Genomic DNA, 25186 nt, shown 5'->3' on the forward strand with positions numbered 1-25186 from the left:
AAAGGAGCACGTTGATTGTGGTTGTAACTCAAGCAACATTGATACATATTGTGGCAAAGGAATAAGTTATGGCATTAACTTGTTAACCAAGAGTAGTTTGGATATTACTAGAAATTGGTTTTTGTTTACCTAAAATCTTCAAAGGATTAAGAAAAGTCAAAGAATGCTTAAGACTTAAAGACTTTTATGGTATTTGATTCATTTCATTCATTTTGGACTATGTATTTATTGCATGAACGGAATGTTTAGTAGCTTTAATGATTGCATGTATGCTCTTATTTCAAGTTATTAAAATATGATAAATGTTTTCTTTGCTATTTCATTTTGTAGAATATGAATTATAGTCCGTATAATTAATTGTCTTTAATTTTATTGCGTTCGCATAATAAAACTGCAATATTTTTTCGGTAGATTGGTAACTAATTTTGAGAGAAATTCTCAAAGAAAAGAAGACTGAGAGCGTATCTTGCACTCTACATTTTCTTATAGTGATTTTCATGGTTGTTATCAACTAAAAGTTGAATGGTAGACCAATTGGACCTCATACATTTAATTTTGGAATAATAAAGTATTGAGTTAAAGACTCATGTATTACCAATGGTTAACAACCAATTACCTTTTGATTCAATGATGAACTAGACTAATTGGATGTGGTCATTCAAAACGAATAAAAGGAAAGGGACTTTGTAAACATAACAAAGTATGAACATCAAGCAAAGAGTAAAATATTTTGGGCTATAAGAAAAGGTTTTAGAAAGGATAGGAAACGGGAACGAAAGAAATGAATTCAAAATTTCATTTCTACCTTGAAGTTTATATTAAAGAGAAACGGCTTAGCAACTGAACTCCTATGGTATTAGATTACCGCTTGAGGTTCTAACTTTTGTTAAGAACTCAAATTTTGGAAGATAAGTCTAGTTATTATCCTATAAGTGAAAAATGAAGCAAAGCTGTGCTACATTAGTTGTAGGGTCATCTGTTTGTTTTAAAGTCCTTCCAAAGGCTAGAACTTAATGGCATTACGTTCCATTAATCATCATAAATAATTTTATGTTTGGACACAGAAAGACTCACATTGAAATAAACAAAAACAATCGTTGAATGTTTATTTTGAATGAAATTGTCATTTATGGGTTGAGTCATATGATTGATTAATAAACAAACAAATCTCTTCACATTCAAACTTCAGAAGGTTCAAAACAAATATCTTGATTTGTGTTCCACATATCTTTGGGAATGTCATACGGCCATATCAACAAGACAACGTTCTAAAATTCCATGGCATGGGTTTTGAAAGTTGATTAATTTTAAGACATACGGGTCTTACTTGTTGAACATGACATGAAAATGGACTATTGTTAAAAGGTTCTAGACAATTACGTTCATGGGCCATAATTGAAAGTGGAGACCAAAACATGTCAAAAAGAAAAAGATATCTCTTTTTAAATACGACCGTTTAAATAAAGTGTATCTCCTTTTAAAATCAGAAGGAGTGGTAATATAATAGGCGGATCCATTGAACCCATAGAGAAAATGACACCTGAACACTAAGGGCTTAAGGAGTAATTTTTGGCTATACCCGGGTACAGCCAAAGCTGGCTGTACCCCCATCCAAAACGATGTCGTTTTGTATTGTTTAAAATGAACATTAATATACTGGTACAAAAATGAACATTTACTATTTCGGAAATGAACATTTATTTATTTATTTGGAATGAACATTGACTATTTTGGAAATGAACATTTATTTATTTATTTGGAAATAAACTACAAAAATGAACATTTACTATTTCGAAAAAGAACATTTGTTTAGTTATTTGGAATGAACATTTACTATTTTGGAAATGAACATTTATTTATTTATTTGAAAATAAACAATATAAGCGCTTGTAAAAACATAAAAGACCAATGAAGTGAACAATTTCATTATGAACATTAACCATATATTTATTGTGAACAAACAAATAAACAAGAAAGAACAAATAATTCAACAAAAAAGAACAAACAATATAAAAAAGAACATAAAATTCCAGAAAAAAGAACAACCAATACAACAATTATGAACAATTTTATGATGAATTTTAAAGCCAACATGAAAAAACAAACAATACAACAAGAAAGAACAAATACTGGTACAAAAATGAACATTTACTATTTCGGAAATGAACATTTATTTATTTATTTGGAATGAACATTTACTATTTTGGAAATGAACATTTATTTATTTATTTGGAAATAAACTACAAAAATGAACATTTACTATTTCGAAAAAGAACATTTATTTAGTTATTTGGAATGAACATTTACTATTTTGGAAATGAACATTTATTTATTTATTTGGAAATAAACAATATAGGCGCTTGTAAAAACATAAAAGACCAATGAAGTGAACAATTTCATTATGAATATTAACCATATATTTATTGTGAACAAACAAATAAATAAGAAAGAACAAATAATTCAACAAAAAAGAACAAACAATATAAAAAAGAACATAAAATTCCAGAAAAAAGAACAACCAATACAACAATTATGAACAATTTTATGATGAATTTTAAAGCCAACATGAAAAAACAAACAATACAACAAGAAAGAACAAATACTGGTACAAAAATGAACATTTACTATTTCGGAAATGAACATTTATTTATTTATTTGGAATGAACATTTACAATTTTGGAAATGAACATTTATTTATTTATTTGGAAATAAACTACAAAAATGAACATTTACTATTTCGGAAATGAAAATTTATTTATTTATTTGGAATGAACATTTACTATTTTGGAAATGAACATTTATTTATTTATTGGGAAATAAACAATATAGGCGTTTGTAAAAACATAAAAGACCAATGAAGTGAACAATTTCATTATGAATTTTAAAGCCAACATGAAAGAACAAACAATACAACAAGAAAGAACAAACAATAAAGCAGATAATTATTATGAACAAAAAAATAAACAAAAAATAACAAAAAATTCAACAAAAAATAACAAACAATATAAAAAAGAACATAAAATTCCAGAAAAAAGAACAAACAATACAACAATTATGAACAATTTTATGATGAATTTTAAAGCCAACATGAAAGAACAAACAATACAACAATAAGTTTGATGAATGAATTTAAAAAACAACAAGAAAGAACAAACAGTACAACAAGAAAGAACAAACAATACGAAAAGAAATAATAAAATATTAATGAAGAGTTTAATTATGGTCATTAACCATATGATTATTATAAACAAACAAATAGACAAGAAAGAACAAACAATATTAAAAAAACATAAAGTTCTAGAAGAAAGAACAAAAAATACAACAATTATGAAAATTTGATGATGAATTTAAAAAACAACATGAAAGAACAAACAGTACAACAAAAAAGAACAAACAGTACAACAAGAAAGAACAAACAGTACAATAAGAATGAACAAACAGTACAATAAAAAAGAACAAACAGTCGACAAGAATGAACAAACAATATGAGCGCGTCATTTTTGGGGGGTACAGCCAGAGTTGGCTGTACCCGGGTACAGCAGTTAGCAATTGGACAATTATTGATGATGAGAGCGTAATATGGGCTACAAGCCTACCACTCTACAAGTCCATCACGATGACGACTATGAAAGCGATTGCAAGGCTTTGGTCATGGTCCTGCGTTTTTCAATGTACAATAAATTGGAGTAACTTTTAACCACTTTTTTTTTTTTAACTTTTAATATTTTTTGATGAACTTTTTTATATTATGAAATAAATTTATGGTATATTGGAGTAATTTTTTATCGATAAACTTTTTTAATTGTTACTTCCTCCGTTCTTATTTATATGACATAATTGAGCTTTTAACACTATTCACACGAACTCATTTGACTTCTTATTGTGATTCATACTTAAAAAGAACATAGTCGTGTGGGGTCTTATTAGATTCGTCTCAACAAGTATTTTTTAAATATCAACTTTATCTTTTCTTATCCATAATGGGAGATATTAAAGCCTAAATAATTGTGTCACTTAAAAAAAAAAATAGAGGAAGTATATGCTTACCTTTATACGTTACAAGAGGTTTTAAAATTTTATTAAAGAGAAAAAAAATTTATCACTAAAAAATAAACAACTTTTCATTAGTATTTTGAGGTAACCTTATATTCGACTTAAAATATTTATCATACACCACCTTATAACTTTTGAAATTTGAAATGAGCAAGATAAGCATAGTAAGCATGAAAATGACATAGCGGATACTTACGTTGTTGTTGCAAAGCAATTAGGGCTTAAGCTTGGTCAAAACATGTAAAATAATCAAATGAAATAAATATATGATTAAATTTTATGACTAAACTTGATAGCTGATACATGTGGGATTCGTTATTATTAACCACTTGATTATTATTTGTTAGCAACAACACTAAGTACAAGAATTATATATGTGCGTTTTATAACTTAACCTCCATCGCTAGGTACGAGAATTATATACTTCTTCAGTTCCGGAAATATCGCACCATTTATTTTTTATACTATTTACACTATGACTTTGGAAAATTTTTGTGATTTGTACGTAATGAAATTTTATTTATGTGAGATCATGTTAAATTTGTATCGATATATATTTTCTAATATTAATTTTTTATAATTTTTACTTAGACACGATTTGAGATATTAAGAGTCAAAGTAATGGTTAGAGGAGTAAAAGTCAACCATAGTGCGATATTTCCGGCACGGAGGAAGTATGTGCATTTTGAAGGAAATATGTCCTTCACCCAAGGTGCATTAGTCCAATACCAAGGTTCAGATTAATTACGAACAATTAATTCAGTGAGATCAAGTGATCGGAACAGCTAGCTGGAGCAATGTTTCCGATCAGTGAGTTCTAATCTATATTAGGCTCACAGCTTACTCTTGACTGAACCTATAAGGTCACACCATTGGCATGTAACAGATCATCGGATTAAATGAATCGGAAATTCATTTAATAGCTTTTCGGGAAATTAGTTCAGAAAAACATAATTATACGATTAAACATTGGATCGTGAAATCGTATATCGTATTGCGTATATTCGTAAGCTAAGAAAGACGAATAATCGTATCGTACGACATTGGATCATCAAATAAATAAATTGACGAAGGATATTTTAATCGCAATACAAAAGCAACCCACGAGCTGGAACGCACAAGCGCAAGGCCCATGGGCGCAGCGTGCATGGCAATGCAGCGCTGGCCCATAGGCCTCGCTGCTGTGTGGGGCGCGCGGACAAGGCACAAAGCAAGCAGCAGCTCGCGGCCCGCGGTCCATGTTGCTGTGCGCGCATAAAGCCCCTCGTGGGCTTGCTGGCCGGCCAATGGCCTAGGCCTTGGTCGGTTGGCTTGCTTATTATCTAGGTTATTTTAATAACCTAAATATATGTTTTTCTAAATATACAATTCAGATCACACACATCAAACCCTAAGGAAGAGAGAGAAACCCTAATTCTCTCTTAGCCTCCATGGATGTGTTCTTCCCAAAGGCACAAACTCTTGAGTGACGTCTAAGCTACGAATCTCAAGACAGATCTGAACGTGCCGGTGAACCAAATAGAGGAACGACAATTGGAGTTCTTTGTTCGTGTTCGTGAATCATAAACTGGGGAAAACACGCTTCGAATGTAAGTTTGCTTAATCTATGCTTTATACATGTTTCCTGGCTTTGGGGATTGTTCCGCACATGTTAATATGTATTTAACTGTATTCCCCTACATTGGTATCATGAGCCTTATGTATTAAAGTACTTTTTAGCATGATTAATATTTTTTTGTATGCTGTCGAATTTTTTCGGATTTTTTATTGAATTTACGGAATATTGTGGATTATTGGATGAATCGTATAATATGTTCTGAATTCAAACATGTCAAATTTTCAATTTTTCTGACTCTAATCTTATTGAAAACGATTTTTGAATATCAACTCATGAGAACAGAATTGCAAAAACAGGGCTCAAAGTATGAGTTTTTGGGCGTTTTTGTTAATTAACAAATTAAAATTAACAAATTCGGAAAGTATTTCAATTAATTGGCCAACCTAAACTACTCGGAATTGATTGAAATTTTTCCCTACTGTTCTTGGGTATATTTTAAAATTATGGTAAAACTTTCGGCCATAAATGTTAAGTATAAACCCTAATTTCACTTTCCCCAAATTTGTAATTTTTAGATTGCTAATTGATTTTTTAAATAATTTAGATCTGGAAATTTGGTTAATTGGGAAAGGGAATATAATTTCATATAAAGTGGCAGTTTTTAAAAACTATTGGATTAAAATTTTGATTAGATTCATTAATTTTAATCGTCACTTAAACCAAATTGGTAAAAATCTGAAATTTAAATGTTTAGAACGATTTAAATTCTTGGATTCGATTATCAAAAATGTTCAAATTTTTGTTGAAATTGTCCGTTCATTAAATTTGAATATTGTTAGCCAAGATTTAATAAATTTTGCAAAATTGGATTGTTGTAAAAATTAATTAAATCACTGACTTCGTTATTTTTCGAAAATAAAAACGATTAATTTTGTTAATTTCTAGAAAATTAACTCATGCAAATAGGGGTGAAAGTTTGGTAGTAAAAAACCGAAATCCAAACCAAACCGAACCGAATTAGCTATTCGGTTTGGTTTTTTTCTAATTCGGTTCGGTTTGGACTGAGAGTTTTTAAAAATTTGGTTTTTCGGTTTGGATTGGACTTTAAATTTTGAAACTGAAATAACCGAACTAAACCGAAGTATACAAATATCCACCAAAAACAAGGCCCAAACTTGAACTAAACTATCTCATCCCCCATATAAAAAGAATCTTAGAAACCCTAAACCTAATTTCCCCCTCTCATTTCGTAGCCCCTTCCCTTTCTCTCTCATCCCACATCCCGTATCTTCCTTTCTCTCTCTACTTTGGTCTCTTCCTCAACTCTCAATCTTCTTCTTCTCTATGTCTCTCGTACTTTTTAACATTCTTTCTCTTCAATTCACCAAGGCGGCGACGTGAATCTGTATCGATCTCCATCTCATAAATTCAATTGTTTTGTTTTGGTGGATGCTTTACTATAATTAATTTCTGGGTTATAGGGGAAATTAGGGGGATTTGATATCAAAAAGAAGCAACGATTCTCAATCCAAGTGGCGTTTAGAGATAATCAAAAAGAACATTATGATTTGTGTTCCACATATCTTTGGCAATGTCATACGACCATATCAACAAGACAACATTATAAGATTCCATAGGCATTGATTTCTGAAAGTTGGTTAATTTAAGACACGTGGGTCTTGCTTGTTGAACATGACATCGGAATTGACTATTGTTAGAAGAGTCTAGACAATTATGTTCATGGGTCAAAGATGGATTTTTTGACTTACCTATTTCACAAGAATTTGAGAAAATATGGCTATATTTACTCAACGTGAAATATGTGAAATGCTTCAATGCGATTCACAAAAGGGTATAAAATCAACTTGGCAAGAATTTTGGAACATCTAGGCTGGGTCAAGGTGATGTTTGCATGAGCCAAGAAAGATTATCTAGATTGTTTATATGGCAATATGACAATCGAAGCTCCATAAGAATATGGTATGTCCAAATGGAGAAATCGGAATCTATTCGATTAACGATAATCACGACTATTTTCCTATATAGTTTCTAAATGATACTCTCAAGTGACTATCACACTAAACAAAGTTGTCAAAGCTAAGGATAAGATGTCATAAGGATTGAAATTTGGTTCAGTACATCTTGTCAGTATATATATATATCTAGGGTTGTCAAACACAGTGGAGTTAGTGTTTACATCAAACAAACTCAAGAATAGATATATATTTCTTTATGAGCGACTCATAGAAACAAAAGGTATTGATTCTACCACAAATATGAGAACATATGGTTGTTGCTCTAGATAATGTCTTTTAGGAAACCATCATATTTCCAAAAAGGCAAGTGGGAGAAAAATGACCTCGAAGTAGCCTCAAAAGAACTCTGAGTCAAGCAACAAATAAAGTAGGATACTTAAGAGTCTTTGGAAAGGCACCGTACTTAGAAGCCTTTGGAAGAGCTTCAGGAAGACTTTGGAAGTGCTTCAAGAGAATCCTAATACTCAAAGGACTTGAGTAATGTCTTTATAGACACTAACGTTTGATGTTCAATACCTATGTAAATCGTATAAGGAATAGAATTCAACCAAGATAGATACATAGATATCTTGAGGAATGAAAACTAGGAAGACTTTGGAAGTGCTTCAAGAACATACGACTTACAGGTTAGCTACGACGAATTAGAATTCCCAAGTATGGTTTGAGGCCATCAGAAACATAAGTATGGTTCGAGGCCATATAAAATGGTTTGAGGCCATTTTATCCGAAATATCTTCATCTTAAAGAATCAAATCTATGATTTGGTTGATTTGCACAAAGGGTTCACTCCCATTAGTTGCAAACATGTTTTCTAAACATACAACATTCATTTGCATAAAGGGTTCCCTCCCATTGGTTGCAAACATGTTTTCAAAACATACAAAGATGATATTGTATACACATACAAAAGAGAAGCTAGATTGGTGGTTAAAGATTGTAAACAACTTCACGACGTTGATAATGTTGAAATTTTTTTCACCAAGTCTGAATGCTTGAACTATTTTGGATAAATCTAGCAATCATTGCATATGGTAATATGGCAATTGGAAAACGAAACACCTTCCTCAATTGGACTTGTAGAAAGGAATTGTGTACATCACACGATGTAAAAGTTTTGGATGCTAGATAAAAGAGCAAGCTTAAGAAGTTTATTCGTAGATTAAAGCATGCAAGTGGGAACTGGAACATATTTTTCAAAAGGCTATTGAGCAATCATGGCTTTATGAAAATATGGATCATCTTGTAGATGAGGAGTTTAATGGGAGCTAAGTCATGTTTATTGGTTCTATATATGAGATATATATCTCTCTATTGAAAATGACATTCAAATTCTAAATGGTTGGATTTGAAAGTGTTTGTCAATATTAGAACCATGGCGAAACTTAGAACATACTAGGTTAAAGATCTATTGGATAGGATCTAAAGCTTTGTTTGGATTCTGTAAAAGTAATTACTAAATCAAACACAATTGAGAGACTCAAAAGAGACTCTCAACCCATATGAGTAAGTCTAAGTAATGAATGCTTTAACTAAGTATAAAGCTAGGCTGTTATTACTAAAGTTAAACATGAAGAACCTTGAAGAGGTGCCTTCACCTTATATCACATGGAAATGCCAAGATTTTAGCATGATTCAGTATCTCTTGAAACAGAATAAAGCTAAAAGGTTACATGGATATATTTTAAAATGCGAATGGTTTTTGCATTACAATCAATCATGTATGATGTGATATATAGATCTCCAAGATAACTCGTGAACATTGGATCGTGACGATTTTATACCAATCTGTATTGATCAAGATCAAAGATCATTAGAACAATATCAAGAACATCCAACACATTTGGATATGTAGGATGAGCACTTGATAAGAGGAAGTGAAGATGAACTAAAGTTTTGATGCTACATTCATTTGCCTAAGCAAAAGTTGAATCTTGTAGTTAGGCAAACCAAAAACATACACGGGCAATTAGGCATCGTGATTAAAAGGTGGTAACATAGGTTATAAACCATATGTGATGCATGGGAAACTGAATCAACGATTAGTTTCCAAGTTCTCAGTTAAAAGATGTATCTCCCACATCTATGTGAACTGGTTGGAGCATTCCAATCGGGAAGCATCATTTGAAATTCTACGTAATTGAAATGAATTTATTATTGCCTAAGAAGCAATAAAAGGGAATTATTTTTAGTGGGAGTTCTTCACTGAACTCAGGTTGATCACAAGTCTGCTATCTGGATGATTTTCTATTTGAAACATGATTATCATTCTAAACAGCAATGAAACTAGATCATTCTATAAACATATTCAAAGATCTTTTCATCTTACATCGAAAGGCTTTTGATAGAAAAGATGCTAAGAATAGCAAAGTATGATAAACTAAACCTCTGCATCGAATGAGATACAACACTCATATGCAGAAATGGAATCAAGTTTAAGTTCTATGAATGTTTTAAGTATTGGGTGAAAGGCCTATATCTGTAAAACATTAAATGCTTGATTTTGGGTTAGAGGCCCACCAATTGGTAAGCATTTGGTTTAAACATTTATCATTTATGAAATTGTATTTCATATTCATTTAATCTTGGTTTAGTATTAAATGAGAAAGTCCAAGTGATTCAAACCATTCAAATGGGATGTCAAGATGGATTCTTTGACAAAGAAACACCTATAAGTGAACTTGAATATTGAAATCACAAAAGGATCCCTAATCCAGGTCATTGAAAGGTGGACGACCAATGACTAATGAAGATTAGATTGCAAGTAGATTTATAGTTCGGTTTCTTGAACTAGATTGACTGGATGTTAAAATATTTTGCATAGATACTTATTGGATCTTGTATCGGGTTGACCATGAGAACACTTTAAGAGATTAAAGTCATGTCATAAGTAGTTCTCATTAATGGTGATTGGAACCTATTCCTCAGATGCTGAGTAGTTATGGATTCTTGTTTGAGAATTAGTTCGCTTTAATGCTCGCTAAACGTCGCACCATAAAAGGAGACTATAAAAGAAGTTATTGGGCGTACTATGAATCAAAGTAAGTTGTTCATAAGTTACAAGAAGGGATTGTCCTCCTATCTTTGACATGATATGGTGTTTTTTTTGTACAAGGCCTCTCGAAGAGTTAGATACTGTGAAAATGCATGGTCGTGCTCAGAATGGTTAAGGCTTAACCTTCTGTAAAATTTTAACAGTTGAACTCAGTAATTCAAGAAACACTTCTGGACCTAATAAGGATGGCTTGGATCTTACCTTATGTTCAGTAAGTAACACCAAGAGACAAAGGAATCGGAATGCACACTTGTCTGAATGACAAGTGGGAGACTGAAGGAAATATGTCCTTCACCCAAGGTGCATTAGTCCAATACAAAGGTTCAGATTAATTACGAACAATTAATTCAGTGAGATCAAGTGATCGGAACAGCTAGCTGAAGCAATGCTTCCGATCAGTGAGCTCTAATCTATATTAGGCTCACAACTTACTCTTGACTGAACCTATAAGGTCACACCATTGGCATGTATCAGATAACGGGATTAAATGAATCGGAAATTTAATTAATAGCTTTTCGGGAAATTAGTTCGGAAAAACATAATTATACGATTAAACATTGGATCGTGAAATCGTATATCGTATTGCGTATATTCGTAAGCTAGGCAAGACGAATAATCGTATCGTACGACATTGGATTGTCAAGTACGAAAAGATAAATAAATTGTCGAAGGATAATTTAATCGCAATACAAAAGCAACCCACGAGCCGGAGCGCACAAGCGCAAGGCCCATGGGCGCAGCATGCATGGCAATGCAGCGCTGGCCCATAGGCCTCGCTGCTGTGTGGGGCGCGTGGATAAGGCACAAAGCAAGCAGCAGCTCGCGGCCCGCGGCCCATGTTGTTGTTCGTGCATAAAGCCCCTCGTGGGCTTGCTGGCTGGCCTTGGTCGGTTGGCTTGCTTATCATCTAGGTTATTTTAATAACCTAAATATACAATTCAAATTACACACATCAAACCCTAAGGAAGAGAGAGAAACCCTAATTCTCTCTTAGCCTCCATGGATGTGTTCTTCCCAAAAGCAAAAACTCTTGAGTGACCTCTAAGCTACAAATCTCAAGACGGATCTGAACGTGTTGGTGAACCAAATAGAGGAACGACGATTGGAGTTCTTTGTTCGTGTTCGTAAATCATAAACTGGGGAAAACACGCTTCGAACGTAAGTTTTCTTAATTTGTGCTTTATACATGTTTCCTGGCTTTGAGGATTGTTCCGCACATGTTAATATGTGTTTAATTGTATTCCCCTACACATTTTATAACTTGACCTCCTTTAGGGTGCGTTATAAACTTATAATCATTTGAAAATCACTCTTTTTTTTCTTTTCTTTTTTAACTTATCTTATTTAAACTAATCTGAATTTATTTTAGTTATAAATTGTATTTGAACATCGCTTACTTTTCCTAAAATTATCTTATATGAGCTTATTTTCTTAAAAAAGTGGAAATAACGGGGCCTTATTGCCCCTTAAGCATATTTTTTATATTTCTTTTAATTGAGATTGACCACCCAACTGCCCAAGCCTAATAAGGATATGAGAAACCCCAGATTTTTGGTTGCATACCTATGCATGCAGAGATGGGTGCATATGAGATTTTATAGACATCGTGAAATAGTTAAAATTGAACACGATGATAAAAAATGAACATGAAAAAAATATCCTTCTTCATACTTGTCTTTTGAGAAATAATAATTTAGACTAATTAAGTACTATTAATGAATGTATCAGAAATCTAGTATGTCTATACAAGTTTAATCATTATGCTACATTTCGGTAGAAAATTATCATTCGAAAAATAAACAAATAAAAAATATGAACATTGATGAATCTTTTCTTCTTCCATGTTCCTCTTTCCTCTATGTTTCTTTCTCTCGCATCTGCAACTTTTCTCCATCTTAATAATTCTTATTTGCCCCAACTTAACGGATTGAGTTCACCAACTTCTCCTCCAGTTCTTCTTCGACTCTGTCTTTTTTCCTCGTTAAATTCTAAAAAAATGAACATAGAACCTTTTTAATTAAAAATGAACTTGACAGGATATCAAACATAGTATGAACATTAAATTTCTAAAACTGAACATTGAGTTTTAAAAATTGAACATAACCAAAAATAATAGGTGGTTTTTTTAGAAACTAAAAAACATAACTTATTATTGATTTAAACACATTTACTCCAAAATCGAGTATTAAATATTTTAACAGTAATTTAAATTTACAAACCCAGAAATCGAACCTATATATCCTTATTTATGAACATGAGACTTAAGAAAATGAACATCACACAAAATTATTGAACATATATTAGTTTTATAAGTTGAATTTAGTTGAACATGATTTTATATAAGTTGAACATAAGACTTTAGAAACTGAACATCACCCAAAAGTATTGAACATATATTAGTTTTATAAGTTAAATTAGTTGAACATGATTTTGTATAGGTTGAACATAAGACTTCAGAAAACGAACATCACCGAAAAGTATTGAACATATATTAGTTTAATAAGTTAAATTTAGTTGAACGTGATTTTGTATAAGTTGAACATAGGACTTGAAAAACTGAATATTACACAAAAGTATTGAACATATTATAGTTTTATGAGTTGAACGTTATAGGTTGAACAAGAGAGTTGAAAAACTTAACATCACTCAAAATCAAGACTAACAAAGTAGCAAATTAATCATTTCTAAAAGAAGAAAATATATGTTCAACGATATTACCAGCGTAAAATAGATGAAGCTAATAATAATTACTATGCTTAATGAAATTAATCCATATCACAACCAAAAATTAAGCAATGCAACTTGAGTTAACATTTCACAATTACACAAATTACATAATTAGATAGATATTTTTGGTGCAAAACATAATTGATAGATAATCACATCATATATTGTTCTAGTAAACAGATTTCAATTAACAAAAACTACAACAGAAGCAAGTCTCTCTCAATCACAAACAAGCATCGTTCAAAATATAAAAATAATTAACATCACACAAAAGTGTTAAATTTAGTTGAACGTGATTTTGTGTAAATTGAACATGATTCTTTATAAGTTGAACACGATAGTTGAGAAACTGAACATCACACAAAAGTGTTATTATTGTGAACATCGTCTTTTATAAATTGAACATGATAAATTATAAACTGAACATAACAAATTCAGAATTAATATTCAGTAATAAGTAACACAACCACCAAAAACAACAGTCCTAACCACAATATACTAACAACAACAACAATATCAGGGACGGAACAAAGGAATAAAAAAAAACTAATTGAACTACTCCATCTAAAGGAATAAAAAACAACAATATCATGGACGAATTAGTTTACCGCAAGGAATCAAATTAGTTTACAACAATATCATTGAACTACTCCAGCTAAAGGAATAAAAAAAACATTCAGATCTAAATAAAAATGGACGAAATAACTAATTTTGAAACTAATATATTCTATATATAATTAACATTTAAACGCAATTAAACTAAAAGAAAAGCACAAACAAAATTGAAAAGAAATAATACCAGATTTCTTCAGCGTTAGCGGCGACATTCGGAAAAGCGTTCGTCGATGTTCGGAGAAGGCGGCGGCGAGAGCACCGATGTTCAGAGGCCGATAACGTCGAGCGCCAGAGCACGAAGGATCAGAGCGGCAACGTTGCGAGGGAGGAGAGAGAGAACTATGTCGGCTTCAGCAACGGCTTCTTTGGCGCGGTGTCGCGTGGATCTAGCACGGCTGAGTAGTTGTGCGACGTTGAGGAAGTGGTGGTTCGATTGGGAGGCGGGGCAGCTGTTTGATCGTAGCTAGGGAAAATAATCGGCGGCGAAAGGTGGAGGGGAGGACTCCAGATTGTTTGGGAGGAGAGAGAAGGAGTGGCATCAATGGAGGAGAGAGAGTGAGAGGTTTTGATGATTCAGAAAATGGTGAGAGGTTAGAGGAGAGAGAAAATGGGTATTTTATATAGAATAGGCGCGTGATTTTTTCCCAGAAACACGGTCGTTTTATTGCATATGCACGCATAGATGGGTGCATACCTATATATATATTAATTATTATATGAGAAACTACTTGCGACTTGTGACTCGTGTCAGGTGTCAAAATTAAGGGTTAAGGGCCCAATTCCCTAAACTTTCTTTTAGCCATTAGCTAATTATTAATATAAGAAATAGGTATCTACGCATCTATGCATGCATACAAGATGAAACAACCGCATTTCTGGAAAAAAAAAATCATGCGCCCATTCTATATAACATACCCTTTTTTTCTCTCTCCTCTAACCTCTAGTCATTTTCTCTCACCATTTTCTCTCTTATCAAAACATCTCACTCTCTTTCCTCCATTGATGTCACTCCTTCTCTCTCCTCCCAAACAACCCGACCTCCTCCCCTCCACCTTTCACCACCGACGATTTTATCTCTCATATTCCGCCGATATGATGCGCTCACTCTTTCCTTATGCCGCTAACGCCTTCTCCGATTTCTCTGCCACCACTGCCGACGATATGCCGTTGGAAAATACTGCCTTTCTACAGCGATCTATATATTATTGTTCTTTGCCGCCATTTTGTTGTTTATAACTCCTTTCGGTTCTTCGCCGACAGTTCTTTCGATTTTTCGTGTAGTACTTCTGTCGCCTTTTTCCCTCTTTCCGGCGCTGTTTCCTCTTGGGTAATCGGTTTTTTTAATTGTCTCTTAAATTGTAATTAGTTCGTAATATTAACTTTTTTTAAACGACAATTTTTTTGTTGTGATTTTAGATCTATCATCGTGCATGTTTAATTTATAAAGTTCGATGTTCAGAATTATAGAATGAACTACATTTGGTAACTTGATATTGTTGTTGTTGTTGGTATTGTGGTTAGGATATATTGTTGTTCTTGGTGGGTGTGGTAGTTATTGCTGAATATTAATTCTGAATTTGTCATGCTCAGTTTATAATTTATAATGTTCAACTTATAAAAGATGATGTTCACAAATATCTGAGTTGAAAGACGCAGTGTCGTCTTATTTGGACTCGATTAAGAGGTAGGTTAAGCGATCAGATAATGATGAACATTAGATGATCATCTTTTTCCAATTTTCCGAACCGCTAAAAGTAGTCGGAAAAAAGCTGAAAATAGTCGCTAAAAACGTTTGCGACTGAAAGTAGTCGGTATGACGTGGTCGGAAAACTTCTGGTCGGAACATTAGAAATTTACGACTAAAAAGTAGTTGGTAAAGTTCACCGACTACTTTACCGACTAAATATTGGTTTCTAAATTTCCGACTACAAAAGTAGTCGCTAAATCTCCGACTACCATTGTAGTCGTAATTTAGCGACTACAATTGTGGTCGCTAAATTCCGACCACAAAAGTAGTCGCTAAACTACGACTATATATGTGGTCGGGGATTTAGCGACTACTGTTATGGTCGTTAAATTTGCGACCATATTTGTAGTCGTATTTTCACGACTACTTTGGTAGTCGGAATTTAGCGACTACTTTTGTAGTCGGAAAACTTCAAATCCAGCAAGACCAGATTTGGAAAGTTACGACTATTTAAATGGTCGTTACCATATCAAATATTTAACCACAATATTCAATTTCCTGCTATTCAATATAATTCCCGCGACCACAATATTCAATATATTCCTGCGACCACAATATTCAATATATTCCTGCGACCACAATACTGATAGAAATATATAATGCATTACTACGAGTTAATACATAAATATATACAAAATATTTTTGAAAATCTAGCCCGTAGGCGACCACAATATTCAAAACACGATCTACTGAAAATCTAGCCCTGCCCCTCCATCGGGGGATCTTGACGGTCCTGAGACTGAAATTGACTACACTGACTGAACATCCTTCCATAGTTCTCCATTGCCTCTTTCAACTCGGCAATCACCTTTGCTTGGACCCTATCATTTTCTTCTTTTTCTTCTTTTTCCCTTTGGCGCTCTAGTCGCTCTGCATCTCTCTGCCTTTGTAGCTCTTCCTTCTCCCTTTGTAGCTCTTCCTTCTCCCTTTGTCGCTCCAGTCTCTCTTCTTCTCTCTCCCTTAGTATCTGAGCTTGTGTCGCCTCCAACGCTTGGGTCTTTTGAGTAAATTGTTCTTGAAATTGCGAATAAAGGGAAGGTATGTATGAGCTAGAAGAACCACCTCCCCTCGAAGGTGGAGCATAATACAAATGTGAGCCACTCCCCAAGCCATGGACCTTTCCCTTCTTTCTCCCACCAACTGTCTCAAAAAATATTTGATTTGGATCCTTTTCAATGCCTTTTTCACGGCATTCAGCAACAGTCTTTTCATATGTTTCCTACAAGAATTGAAATGATTAACAAACATGCATAACAATTACGCACAACACTTCATAAGCATTCAATCAACAAACGAACCTATATTCAAAATCTAAACCTTTTACATGATTCATATTTGTAGTTACATGTTTATGAAACTCATTTCAAGTTCGTTTTGGACGCCTAAGGGTCATTTGGGTCGTTATGGGTCATTTATGCCTAAAAATGCTATTTTCGTTCCCAACTATCAACAAACGAACCTATATTCAAAATCTAAACCTTATTCATGATTTATATGAGTGGTTACGTGTTTATGAAACTCATTTGAAGTTCGTTTTGCACTCCTAAGGGTCATTTGGGTCGTTATGGGTCATTTTATGCCTAAAAATGTCATTTTCGTTCCCAACTATCAACAAACGAACCTATATTCAAAATCTAAACCTTTTACATGATTCATATTTGTAGTTACATGTTTATGAAACTCATTTCAAGTTCGTTTTGGACGCCTAAGGGTCATTTGGGTCGTTATGGGTCATTTATGCCTAAAAATGCTATTTTCGTTCCCAACTATCAACAAACGAACCTATATTCAAAATCTAAACCTTATTCATGATTTATATGAGTGGTTACGTGTTTATGAAACTCATTTCAAGTTCGTTTTGCACTCCTAAGGGTCATTTGGGTCGTTATGGGTCATTTTATGCCTAAAAATGTCATTTTCGTTCCCAACTATCAACAAACGAACCTATATTCAAAATCTAAACCTTTTACATGATTCATATTTGTAGTTACATGTTTTTGAAACTCATTTCAAGTTCGTTTTGGACGCCTAAGGGTCATTTGGGTCGTTATGGGTCATTTATGCCTAAAAATGCTATTTTCGTTCCCAACTATCAACAAACGAACCTATATTCAAAATCTAAACCTTATTCATGATTTATATGAGTGGTTACGTGTTTATGAAACTCATTTCAAGTTCGTTTTGCACTCCTAAGGGTCATTTGGGTCGTTATGGGTCATTTTATGCCTTAAAATGTCATTTTCGTTCCCAACTATCAACAAACGATCCTATATTCAAAATCTAAACCTTTTACATGATTTATATGAGTGGTTACGTGTTTATAAAACTCATTTCAAGTTCGTTTTGGACGCCTAAGGGTCATTTGGGTCGTTATGGGTCATTTATGCCTAAAAATGTCATTTTCGTTCCCAACTATCAACAAACGATCCTATATTCAAAATCTAAACCTTTTACATGATTTATATGAGTGGTTACGTGTTTATAAAACTCATTTCAAGTTCGTTTTGGACGCCTAAGGGTCATTTGGGTCGTTATGGGTCATTTATGCCTAAAAATGATATTTCGTTCCCAACTATCAACAAACGAACCTATATTCAAAATCTAAACCTTTTACATGATTTATATGAGTGGTTACGTGTTTATAAAACTCATTTCAAGTTCGTTTTGGACGCCTAAGGGTCATTTGGGTCGTTATGGGTCATTTATGCCTTAAAATGATATTTTCGTTCCCAACTATCAACAAACGAACCTATATTCAAAATCTAAACCTTATTCATGATTTATATGAGTGGTTACGTGTTTATGAAACTCATTTCAAGTTCGTTTTGCACTCCTAAGGGTCATTTGGGTCGTTATGGGTCATTTTATGCCTAAAAATGTCATTTTCGTTCCCAACTATCAACAAACGAACCTATATTCAAAATCTAAACCTTTTACATGATTCATATTTGTAGTTACATGTTTTTGAAACTCATTTCAAGTTCGTTTTGGACGCCTAAGGGTCATTTGGGTCGTTATGGGTCATTTATGCCTAAAAATGTCATTTTCGTTCCCAACTATCAACAAACGATCCTATATTCAAAATCTAAACCTTTTACATGATTTATATGAGTGGTTACGTGTTTATAAAACTCATTTCAAGTTCGTTTTGGACGCCTAAGGGTCATTTGGGTCGTTATGGGTCATTTTATTCCTAAAAATGTCATTTTCGTTCCCAACTATCAACAAACGATCCTATATTCAAAATCTAACCTTTTACATGATTTATATGAGTGGTTACGTGTTTATAAAACTCATTTCAAGTTCGTTTTGGACGCCTAAGGGTCATTTGGGTCGTTATGGGTCATTTATGCCTTAAAATGTCATTTTCGTTCCCAACTATCAACAAACGATCCTATATTCAAAATCTAAACCTTTTACATGATTTATATGAGTAGTTATATGTTTATGAAACTCATTTCAAGTTCGTTTTGCACTCCTAAGGGTCATTTGGGTCGTTATGGAACATTTTATGCCTAAAAATGCTATTTTCGTATATCACCAAAGAAAAGTTCAACATATATCACCAAAGAGTCCTTATTTTTATTTCATATTGAAAACAAATAGCATTTCATCCAATTATAATATGTGCATATATGACTAATATAGGACTAGTAGCAAACTTCACTCACTTAGTCACTTATACTCAAAGTAAATACTCAAAATTAGAACATCAACAACATTTACCTTGATCTGTTTCGCTTTGCTACTGCATGGTACATTCCCTTTACCCGGTATGTTCTTCGTGTGCGTCCTCAAATATAACTCACCGGCCGTAGGCAAAGCACCTCCATTGTCTTTTGCCTTAGTATAAAGGAATTTGTGTAAGTATTCAACGTAATTACATATTTAGGTAAAAGTAAGCTACATAATTATATTTACCATTTTTTTTGCATGTTCAACTGTGGAAATGGAACCTTGAAAATGTGTGGGTTCAATTGGATTGGTTAGTGAACCGCCTCTCCTATTCTTCTTAGCACGCTCAGACCTTTTCAGGAATTCAGGATCCTCCGTTGCATGCATCATCATCTCTTTATGCACATCCTCGGGCAACCACTTAGGACGTTCTCCACCCTTTCTTGAGGTGATGTTGTTGTGCAAGTCCCTTAGTCTTGCTCCCGCTTTTTCATGGTAGTCATGCAAAGCCAAGGTGTCGTACTCCGGTGGCCACTTGTGAGTCCGCTACAAATTTTCGACAAAGTTAGGTTTATAACTAAAAGTTAATGTATTAAGTAATATGAAATTGATTATACCTTGAACAAATTAAACCAATGCTCTTTGGTATGGTTATCCACCTGTGAATAACACGTCGAAGGACTCTTGTAATACTTTTGAATGACACTCACATCCATCACAGTGTTAATGAGTTGGTCAAAAAAGTTCTTTTCAATGTGCATGACATCTAGGTTGTGCCGGAGAAGCAAATTCTTCCAGTATGGGAGTTCCCATAGAATACTTTGTTTGAACCATCCCTTTTTGGCACTCTTCAACTTCTTAAGAGCCTCGGGACCATCAGTTGCTTTAGGCAAGTCCTTCACACATTGCCACAATTCTTCACCACTCATTATATGCGGACCCATGCCATTTTCAACTTTGTTTTTGCAGAAAGCTGTTTTATTCTTCCGAAAAGGGTGACCTTGTGGAAGAAATTGTCGATGGCAATCAAACCATGAAACTTTACCTCCATGTTCTAGCCAAAATGCCTTGGACTTATCCATACAGTAAGGGCATGCCTTCTTTCCGGCAGTGGACCATCCAGATAGCATTCCATATGCAGGGAAATCACTAATAGTCCACAAAACGGCTGCGCGGAGGTTGAAATTTTGCTTGCTTGATATGTCATAAGTCATAGCCCCAACCTCCCATAACTGTTTCAACTCTTCGATGAGCGGTTGCATGTACACATCCAAGTGTCCCTTTGGATTTTTAGGACCGGGAACGAGCAAAGAAAGGAACATGAAGGGTTTTTTCATACACATCGATGGAGGCAAGTTGTATGGTGTAAGAATAACAGGCCAACATGAATATTGGGAGCCAAACTTACCATGGGGGGCAAATCCATCCGTGCACAAACCAAGCCTAACATTTCGAGGCTCTGATGCGAAATCAGGAAAGGTTGCATCCAAGTGCTTCCATGCTTCACTGTCGCTAGGATGTGCAAAGGTGTTTTGAACTCGAGGATTCTTGGCGTGCCAAGTCATATCCTCGGAAACGTTCTTGGTAGCATACAACCTTTGCAACCTAGGTGTGATTGGAAAATAGATCATGACTTTAGCCGGTACAAGCTTGCCTCTAGAAGTCTTCCTATATCGATCACTTCCACATACTCTACATTTATCTAATTGTGCATCGGCTTTCCAGAAGAGCATACAACCTTTAGGACATGTGTGGATCCTCTCGTGAGGAAGTTCCAAGCTATGAAGAACCTTCTTTGTACTACTGAAAGTTCTACCCATTTGGTTGTTATTTGGAATAGCATCATTCATCAAAGAAGCAAACCCATCCACACACCTGTGTTGTAAGTTGAATTCACATTTCAAACTTGCAATTCTTGATGCCATCTCCAACACAGATAGGTTGCTCCCTTCATATAATGGATCTTCAGCCGCCTTTAGAAGGTTGATAAGCTTCTTGGCTTCACCATTTGGCTCTTCTTCAACTACATCGACCTCTTCGTTCAACATATGTTCTTGATTATTTCCTAGAGCATCGATAACCATTTCACGGTATGGATTGGTTTGAACACGCGAGGCGGACTCTCCAAAACTTTCCCCTTGACATACCCATTCATAGTAATTACGAACAAAACCCTTCTTGTACAGATGTAGTCTAACTGTTTCAACATCATAGAACCGTCTGTTATCACAAAGGGGACATGGGCATCTTATTTTGTCACCGTCACCACAACTTGGATGCTCTTTGCAAAACTCAATGAACTCTGTAACCCCATTGAGAAACTCGGGCTTAATATTGCGCCCATCAAGTCTATCATACATCCATTTACGCTCCGTCCTTTTCATGATACTAAATTCTACACCCTCAACAAAAATCATGTTACTAATTAATCAAATTCTACAAACCTAATAGTTAATGTGAATAATATATATTATATATACACAAATGTATAATACATGCATTTACTAATTTAAAGTGTATCAATAACAAAACTTTTTTTAATTAATGTCCTAAATATGAAGAACACTTGATTCTCATAAAGGCCGATTCTCAAACAAGGACTATTCCATTGAAGCATTAATTCAATAAACTTTCAGCAATTCAATAAACTTTTAACGAAAAATAACTCATTAATTCATATAATCTTCAATCTAAGTACCCAGATTAAGGAAAACCCAATACAGAAAAACAAAATAATTGCAAATATTGAAGCATCACAATGAATCAGACAATTAATTCCAGATTATATTAGTTTCATGAATGTTCAAAGAAAACAAAAATCGACAAAATTGAAAGAAATAATAGTTGGTAAAAGAAACCTGAAGAGTGAGGGTGTGGGTTTAGCAAAGGATGAACCAGCGAGAGCAGCTGAGTCAAATTACTGAGTGCAAATTAATCATCTTGCTGAGTCTATCACCGATCCGGACTGACTCAGCGTGACCGGTTGGTGGGTTGGTGGTTGATGGTGATCATTTGGTTGAAATGGGGTATGAGGCACCAAAAAAGATACCCTTTTACCATATGGGGTATGAATCACATAATTCAGAAATAACAATTGACACTCGATACATTCAAATCTCTTATGTATAACAATGGTTTCTTTTTGCTTTTCTCACATAAAAGAGGCCAGTAGCACTGCAAAATTCATTTTCCTCAACCTCGCCCTTCAAGTTTGTCAATTACAAGTATATGAACAGTAAGTTGTTGATCATTACTTAACATCATCAACAAATTTTAAAATAAAAATTTACTTACTGAGTTTGAGGCTTTCAAAATAGTGCAGATAATTAATTCATCATGAAATATCAAATGAACAACTACTAACAGAGATTCAAAAAACTAATAATAGGGATTGTATCTTACGTTATGCTGACATCATATGTACGTGTTCGTAGTATATTTTCATCACCAGGTTCTTGAGCAACTAGATATGTGGTCTGAAGAGTCGCCTGAAAAATAAATTGAACACAAAAAAATCAAATATTAAATCAAAAAACGAACAAAAAATCAAATATTAAATCAAAAAACGAACAAAAAATCCAACACAAAAAAATCACCATTAACGAAAAAAAAAATCACCAAAAAATTACCAGAAAAAATTGGTTAGGGTTTAAAAAATAAAAAATCAATTAACAAAGAAATCAAATGTAGGTGTACCTGCGTCGCGTCGGTGGTGGTTGATGAAGGTGGTGGTTGCCTGCCTCGCGTCTTTGGTGGTTGATGAATGTGGCCAGCGTCGCGTCGTCTAATGGGTGGCCAGCGTCGCGTCGTCTGCGGTGGTTGCTTGGTGAATTTGGGCTGCCTGTCGATCGGGGGTCGTGCGGTGGTTGTGTCGTGGGGTCGCCGGCGATGGTGGGTGGGTGGCCGGCGACGATGGTTGGTTGACGTGAATTAATCGACGATGGTTGGTCTATTCCAGATCTTAGGTTTTTATGATTTGTTTTTTAGTTGGTCGAGTAATGGGTTTTGGTAGAGTTATGGGTTTTGAAGTTTCCGACCAAAAAGGGGTTTTACAAGATTTGTTCAGGTTTTTTTTTTTGTCCACACCTTTTCCGACTACAAAAGGTAGTAGGTAAATACCGACCAAAATAATTTAGTCGCAAAACACTAATTTAGCGACCAGTGTGAAAATAGTCGGTATATTCCGACTACCTTTGGTCTGTAAAAGTCGTAGGTAAGGTTTTTGGGTTTAGGTATTTGGTTGAATTAATTCACGACCACATTTTAGTCGCTAATTATCTGCTAGGTAGTCGTAATTTTCCGACCACTTTTAAGTAGTCGGCAAAATATATATTTAGCGACCAAATAATATTTAGTCGGTATATTAAATATTTTCCGACTACTTTTCTTGTGGTCGGAAAATGTAGTCGGCCAATGGCCGTTTTCTTGTAGTGTGATTGTTTTATGATGATTTGTGTGCTTAATAGTTTTACTACCAGTGCACTAGTAGCCCTTGACTTAGAACATTAGATGATGAATTGGTTGTGTTCTCATTAGAGGAGTGTTTTATGATGATATCAGTAAGACACGAAATCATGTTTAGATGATTGTTATGTTCTGTGTGAATATATATCAATATTTTAATGTCAAAATGCTTCTTTCTTCCTGTAGTTCGATGCTTTGTTATTTTGTTTTGTTTTGGATTGGTGTTCCTGTCTAAGATGAAGTGGTTTGGGTTTGTGTTCTTTGGTGTTCAGTGACCTGTCTAATAGGTCCAACTTTACTACAAACAATAGCTTTTATTGATAAGTTGAATTTAGTTAATAAATAAGGATATATATGCATATGTTCGATTCTGGCTTTGTAAATTTAAAATTATTGTAATGATTTATACGAAGTACATACTTATATTTTTTAATCAATTGTGATAAAATGTGTTGATATTGTATTACTGTATATGTTTATTTCCAGAATGTATTTACAAAATTATTTTCTTAAAGAATCATCCGTAAATTATTCTTAGGTATGTTCAATTTTAAAAACCAAATGTTCATTTTCGAAATTCAATGTTCATATTATGTTTGATATCCTATTTAAAAGTTTAATGTTTCATTACTATAATATGTTTTTGTTTTTATTTATGTTCACTCTTAAAATAGTTTATGTTCATAATTTAAAAACTAATGTCCATTTTAATATGATACTCCCTCTGTTTCTAAGTATGCGTTACGTATGGAGGATTGCGTGGCAATTAATAAAAATGAGAAGTGTGTAAGAAGAACAATGATTGGAGTATTTTTTTTGGGCAAAGGATAAAGTAGATAATTGTTTATTGATAAAGTACAAATAAAAGTAGATGTGGGGATCGATTTAAAAGTGGAAAAAGTGTAGAATGTGTAAGAAAAAGTAATCATGGTTTATAGAAAAGTGATAAAATGTATGGAAAATTGGGAAAATTGTATGTTCAAAAATGAAAAGTGGACACATATAAGGAAACACCACTTTAGGAAAAGTGACTCATATTTAGGAACAAAGGGAGTACTGAATTACTAAAAGATCAAAAGTGGCGTTGGCTAAATAGTCATGTTCAGTTTATAATTCATCATGTTTAACTAATAAAAGATGATGCTCAATTTATAAAAAATGATGTTCACAAAGAACACTTTTGTGTGATGTTCAGTTTCTCAAGTATCATGTTCAACTTATAAGGAATCATGTTCAACTAAATTCAACTTATTAAACAA

General features: G+C 33.7%; 1 long non-coding RNA gene across 1 annotated transcript; it reads right to left on the minus strand.

The window, feature by feature from the left end:
* Positions 1-15843: 15843 nt before the first annotated feature.
* On the minus strand, positions 15844-23892 carry LOC130467921 (uncharacterized). Its single transcript, XR_008927979.1, has 3 exons — positions 23160-23892; positions 22866-22951; positions 15844-17007 (listed from the first exon to the last, which is right to left on the minus strand). It is a non-coding gene; the product is annotated as an uncharacterized lncRNA (long non-coding RNA).
* Between the last annotated feature and the right edge of the window lie 1294 nt (positions 23893-25186).

This window comes from Spinacia oleracea, chromosome 2 (genome assembly GCF_020520425.1).
Source record: "Spinacia oleracea cultivar Varoflay chromosome 2, BTI_SOV_V1, whole genome shotgun sequence".
Lineage (NCBI taxonomy): Eukaryota > Viridiplantae > Streptophyta > Magnoliopsida > Caryophyllales > Amaranthaceae > Spinacia > Spinacia oleracea.